The sequence below is a fragment of the Plecotus auritus genome (genome assembly GCF_963455305.1).
Source record: "Plecotus auritus genome assembly, chromosome: 2".
Classification (NCBI taxonomy): Eukaryota; Metazoa; Chordata; class Mammalia; order Chiroptera; family Vespertilionidae; genus Plecotus; species Plecotus auritus.
Window position 1 is genome coordinate 159,724,035 of NC_137771.1, and position 7,159 is coordinate 159,731,193.

Genomic DNA, 7,159 nt, shown 5'->3' on the forward strand with positions numbered 1-7,159 from the left:
CATCCGTTGGTTACTCTTATATGCATGCATACAAGTCCTTCAGTTGATCTCTTATTTCCCCCACCTCTCCCTAACCTTCCTGCTGTAATTTGACAGTCTGTTTGATGCTTTACTGCCTCTGTACCTATCTTTTTGTTCATCAGTTTATACTGTTTTTCATTATCCCCAAATGAGTGAGATCATGTGGTATTTTTCTTTCATTGACTGGCTTATTTCACTCAGCATAATGTTATCTAATTCCATCCAGGTTGCTACAAATGGTAAGAATTCCTTCTTTTTTATGGCAGCATAGTATTCCATTGTGTAGATGTACCATAGTTTTCTGATCCAGTCATCTGCTGACGGGCACCTAGGCTGTTTCCAAATCTTAGCTATTGCAAATTGTGCTGCTATAAACATAGGGGTGTATATATCCTTTCTGATTGGTGTTTCTAGTTTCTTAGGATATATTCCTAGGAGTGGGATTACTGGGTCAAATGGGAGTTCCATTTTCAGTTTTTTGAGAAAACTCCATACTGTTCTCCACAGTGGCTGCACCAGTCTGCATTCCCACCAGCAGTGCACGAGGGTTCCTTTTTCTCCGCATCCTCGCCAACATTTGTCGTTTGTTGATTTGTTGATGATAGCCATTCTGACAGGTGTGAGATGGTATCGCATTGTCGTTTTGATTTGCATCTCTCGGATAATTAGTGACTTTGAGCATGTTTTCATGTGTCTCTTGGCCTTCCTTCTGTCTTCTTTCGAAAAGATTCTATTAAGGTCCGTTGCCCATTTTTTTATTGGATCATTTATCTTCCTTTTATTAAGTTGTGTAAGTTGCCTATAAATGTTGGAGATTAAACCTTTATCAATGATAACATTTGCAAATACGTTCTCCCATACAGTGGGGTTTCTTGTTGTTTTGTTGATGGTCTCTTTTGCTGTGAAAAAGCTTTTTATTTTGATGTAGTCCCATTTCTTTATTTTCTCTTTGGCTTCCATTGCCCTAGGGGCAGTATCAGTAAAGAAGTTCTTTCGGCATATATCTGAGATATTGCTGCCTGTGGATTCCTCTAGTATTTTTATGGTTTCCCGTCTTATATTTAAGTCCTGTATCCATTTTGAGTTTATTTTTGTGTATGGTGTAAGTTGGTGATCTAGTTTCATTTTTTTGCATGTATCTGTCCAATTTTCCCAACACCATTTATTGAAGAGACTGTCTTGGCTCCATTGTATGTTCATGCCTCCTTTGTCAAATATTAATTGAGCATAGTGGTTTGGGTCGATTTCTGGGTTCTCTATTCTATTCCATTGATCTATATGTCTGTTCTTGTGCCAGTACCAGGCTGTTTTGAGGTCAGTGGCTTTGTAATACAGCTTGAAATCTGGTATTGAGATCCCTCCTACTTTATTCTTCTTTCTCAGGATTGCTGTGGCTATTTGGGGTCTTTTTTTATTCCAGATGAATTTTTGGAGAGTTCTTTCTAGGTCTGTGAAATATGCCGTTGGTATTTAATGGGGAGTGCATTGAATCTATAGATTGCTTTGGGTAGTATGGACATGTTAATGATGTTGATTCTCCCAATCCATGAACATGGTATGTTCTTCCATCTGTTTACATCTTCCTCTATCTCTTTTTTCAGTGTCCTGTAGTTTTCTGCGTATAGGTCTTTTACCTCCTTGGTTAGGTTTATTCCTAAGTATCTTAATTTTTTTGGTGCGATGGTAAATGGGATTGCTTTTTTAGTCTCCATTTCTGTAAGTTCACTATTGGTGTATAGAAATGCCATAGATTTCTTGGCGTTAATTTTGTGTCCTGCTACATTGCCAAATTCATTTATTAAGTCTGTTAGTTTTTTGATGGAGTCTTTCAGGTTTTTTATGTACAATATCATGTCATCTGCAAATAGGACAGCTTTACTTCTTCTTTTCCAATTTGGATGCCTTTTATTTCTTCTTCTTGTCTAATTGCAATGGCTAATACTTCCAGTACTATGTTGAACAGGAGTGGTGAGAGTGGGCATCCCTGTCTTGTTCCTGTTCTTAGGGGAAATGGTTTTAGTTTTTTCCCATTGAGTATGATAGCTGTGGGTTTATCATATATAGCTTTTATTATGTTTAGGTATGATTCTTCTATTTCCACCTTGTTGAGAGTTTTTATCAAGAAAGGGTGTTGGATTTTGTCAAATGCTTTTTCTGCATCAATTGATATGACTATGTGATTTTTATCTCTCAATTTGTTTATGTGATGTATCACGTTTATTGATTTGCGGATATTGTACCATCCTTGCATTCCTGGGATAAACCCTACTTGGTCATGGTGTATGATCTTTCTGATGTACTGCTGGATCCGATTTGCTAGAATTTTGTTGAGGATTTTGGCATCTACATTCATGAGGGATATTGGCCTGTAATTCTCCTTCATTGTGTTGTCTTTATCTGGTTTTGGTATTAGGGTGATGCTGGCTTCATAGAAGGAGCTTGGAAGTGTTCCTTCCTCTTGAATTTTTTGGAATTGTCTGAGGAGGATAGGTTTTAGTTCTTCCTTGAATGTTTGGTAAAACTCTCCTGTGAAGCCATCTGGCCCCGGGCTTTTGTTTGCTGGAAGCTTTTTGATGACTGCTTCAATTTCTTCCATAGTAACTGGCATATTGATCTGTTTAGATTCTTCCTGATTGAGTTTTGGAAGGTTATATATTTCTAGGAATATGTCCATTTCCTCCAGTTTGTCCAGTTTGTTGGAATAGAGTTGTTCGTAGTATTTTTTAACAATCCTTTGTACCGTGTTTCCCCAAAAATAAGACATCATCCAAAAATAAGACCTACTTACAGGTTCCCTTCTGAGTGAAATATAAGGCATCCCCCGAAAATAAGGCCCCAGGCTCTGTCTCAGAATGAAAATTAATTTACCATAAACTGGTCGCTAGGGCCGCCTCGACTGGCGTCTAGCAACCAGTGACGTTTCGCGGAGTCCTGACATCACTGCTGTGTGGAGGCGGAGCGGAGGTCGGAGTGAGCGGTGAGCGCGGGGCGGGAGAGAGGAGGAGACTTTCACAGATGCGTGTAGAAGAACAGGAGGATTAGAGCGGATGGGACGCGGTGAAGGTGGTGAGTGCTGGTCTGTCTCTGGTGACACTACCTGATGCTCGTGGCCGTCTTCATGATGACTGAAGGTTCTCAGTCAGTGGCAGACCCTGCTCCAGCCCAGATCCAGGCCCCAGCAAGCCCAGTGACAGTCCCCAGGCAGGCCCCAGGGGGTAAATGTCTGATAAAGGGGTTGGGGGGATGTCTGGTGAAGGTGGCACAGGGGTGGGGGGAGGGGGATCACTTAAAATGACACAGGAGGATCAGAGGGGGCAATCAAAATGACACAGGAGGGTCAAAAGGGGTTACTAAAATGGTAATCCCACCTCTGATTCTTCTGTGCCATTTTGATTCCCCCCTCTGATCCCCCCTGTGTCATTTTGAGTGATCCCCCTCCCCCCACCTTAATACCCCAATTCCTTTTTTTTTTACCCCTAGAAATGAGCGCAAAAAGAAAAAGCTACTCCATGGAGTACAAGAAAGGAATCGTGGAAGACTCTTGGGGCCAAAATCTTACTGCTTTCTGCAAAGAGAAGATGTTGAGTATCCGATTGGTCCAAAAATGGTGAGCAGAGTATGGTAACCTCATTGAACAAGTGGAGAAGGGAAATGTTAAAAACTACAAGTGTGGATCAGGTCGGCAACCATTATTTTCTGAGCTGGAAGACCTGATCTGTGAATGGGTTGTTGACAGGAGAGCAAAGGCTTTGGTTGTGAATAGGGCTCAGATTCAAGAATTTGCCCTTGCAATGGCACCACAGTTTGACATAGCCCCCAAAGACTTCAAAGCATCACAGCACTGGCTGGATAATTTCCTTCAGCGCAGTGAACTGTCTTTAAGAAGATCTACAACATGGTTTAGGTTGACAGATACTCAACTTATTAAGCGAGCACTTGCATTCAAGTCCTTTATTGATGATGCTGACTTCTCTAAATACAATCTTTCCAACATGATTGCTATGGATGAAATTGCAGTGTTTATGGGCCAATCATCTCAAACAACAATTGAACAGTAGCGTGCCTCCTTAGCGTACATTCCCTCCACTGCTTACGAAAGTGCATGTGTTTCCTGTATTTTGGCAATTCGTCTGGATGGCACTAAAATCCCACTTTTAATCATTTCTAAGGGCAAGAAGGAAAAGATTGAATGTGTTTGGGGCGTTTTTATTCTTGAAACTGAAAAAGCCTGGGCCACACAAGCAGTTATAAGGAAGTGAGTGGATTTAATGCTGCCGCTTGTTATGCGAGGGAGCCAAAGAGGTCTGCTAGTCTGGGATGCAGCCAGCACTCACTGCGCTAAAGACATGAAGACATTTCTTCACGAAAGAAAAATAGATCAGATAATGATTCCCGCAGGAATGACGGCCTATCTCCAGACTCTTGATATTGCAATAAACAAGCCATTCAAAGACAATTTGCGCATGGAAATTAATGACTACATTGAAAATAGAATGGAGAGAAATCAGCGTGGAAACTTTGTGAAACCTAAACTGCAAGAAGTTGTGACTTGGGTGAAGAATTCATGGGAGAAAATCACTGACAGTTGCATTGCAAATGCACTGCGAGCAGGCTACCTTGACAAGAAGTACTCATTTAAAGACAGTGCTATTGCTAAACATGAGAGATTTGGTCCACTTATTCTGAAAGAAGTGGAGTCACAAGAAATTCACCAGGAAATTCAGGAATTGGATTGTTATGATGATGTTCCAGAAGATGATGACATGATTGTCATTGAGTAAATGAGTAAATTCTTGATAATGTAGGATTCACAGTTTGTCTGGTTTGTGTTGACAACTACCATACTATCGTACCATATACAGGTAATAAATTTCCTTTATTTTCATTTAACAATAAATGTGTACTGTATTCTTCTTCATGGAAACATAAGACATCCCCTGAAAATAAGACCTAGCGTGTCTTTGGGGGCAAAAATTAATATAAGACACTGTCTTATTTTTGGGGAAACACAGTATTTCTGCGGGATCTGTTGTTATTTCACCTGTTTCATTTCTGATTTTGTTTATTTGGGTCCTCTCTCTTTGCTTCTTGGTGAGCCTGGCTAGAGGTTCATCAATCTTGTTTATCCTTTCATAGAACCAGCTCTTGGTTTTGTTGATCTTTTGTATTGTTTCTTTGGTCTCTATGTCGTTTATCTGCACTCTGATCTTTATTATTTCCTTCCTTCTGCTTACACTGGGCTTTTCTTGTTGCTCTTTTTCTAACTCTTTGAGTTGTTGGGTTAGGTAATTTATTACCATTGTTTCTTGTTTTTTGCAGTAGGCTTGTAGAGCTATGAACTTCCCTCTCAAGACTGCTTTCGCTGTGTCCCATAGATTTTGGATTGTAGTGTTTTCATTGTCATTTGTTGCCATGATGTTTTTTATTTCTTCTTTGATCTCTCTGGTAACCCAGTCATTGTTTAATAGCATGCTGTTTAGCCTCCATGTGTTTGATTTCTTTGGGTTGTTTTTATTGTAGTTGATTTCCAGTTTTATGCCACTGTGGTCTGAGAAGATGCTTGGTATGATTTCTATCTTCTTGAATTTGAAGAGACTTTGCCTATGTCCCAATATATGGTCTATCTTTGAAAATGACTCATGTGCACTTGAGAAGAATGTATATTCTGTGGCTTTGGGGTGAAATGTTCTGAAGATGTCAGTTAATTCCATCTGGTCTAGTGAGTCATTTAGGATTGATGTTTCTTTGCTGATTTTTTGTTTAGAGGATTTGTCCAATGGTGATAGTGGGGTATTAAAGTCTCCTACTATGATTGTATTGCTGTCAATCTCTCCCTTGATATCCTCCAGGAGTTTTTTTTTATGTATTTGGGTGTTCCTGTATTGGGTGCATATATGTTTACCAGAGTTATTTCTTCTTGTTGGATTGCTCCCTTTAGTATTATGAAGTGGCCTTCCTTATCTCTTGTTATGTCCTTCAGTTTGAGATCTAATTTGTCAGATATAAGTATTGCTACCCCAGCTTTTTTTTTCAGTTCCATTTGCCTGGAAAACCTTTTTCCATCCCTTCACCCTCAGTCTGTGTGCGTCTTTTTTACTGAGGTGGGTTTCTTGTAGACAGCAGATATATGGGTCTTGTTTTCTTATCCAATCCGTTACCCTATGTCTTTTGATGGGGGCATTTAATCCATTTACATTTAAAGTTATTATTGATAGGTACTTATTTGTCGCCATTCCTATTCTGCACACCTGTGTTTCTTCTTCGCTTCCTATTTCTTTCTTTTTTTTTTTTTTTTACAGCAGACCCTTTAGCATTTCTTGCATTGCTGGTTTGGTGGTAATAAATTCCCTTAGTCCTTTTTTGTCTTTGAAGCTCCTGATTTCACCTTCATTTTGATTGATAGCCTTGTTGGGTACAGTATTCTTGGATTCAGACCCTTCCTTTGCATGACTTTGTATATTTCATTCCATTCCCTTCTGGCCTGATGAGTTTCTGTTGAGAAATCAGTTGCTAGTCTGATGGGTGTTCCTTTGTATGTAACTTTCTGTCTCTCTCTTGCTGCTTTTAAGATTCTTACTTTGTCGTTGGTGTTTGCCAATTTAATTATGATGTGCCTTGGCGTCGGTCTTTTGGGGTTCATTTTGCTTGGGACTCCGTGAGCTTCTTGGATTTGTGTGGGTTTTTTCTTCCCTATATCTGGGAAATTTTCTGTCATTATTTCTTCAAACAGGTTTTCTATTCCTTGCTCAGCTTCCTTTCCTTCTGGAACCCCTATTATGTGGATGTTGTTTTGTTTCGTGTTGTCCCAAAGTTCCCTTAGGCTCTCCTCCTGCCTTTTAATTTTTTTTTCTAGGATTTGATCTACTTGGGTATTTTTCCCATCTTGTCTTCTAGCTCACTGATGTGGTCCTCTGCTTCTTCTAGTCTACTCTTGATGTTTTCTATTGAGTTCTTTACAGCAGCGATGTCATTTTTCATTTCTTCTTGGTTCTTCATTTCCTCTTGGTTCTTGCTCATATTGTCGAATTTGTCTTCTATTCTTTTCAGCCACCTTATGACCATTTCTCTGAATTCTTTTTCTGGAAGATTGCTTGCCTCCATTTCATTTACTTCCTTTTCTGGTGATACCTGCTTTTCT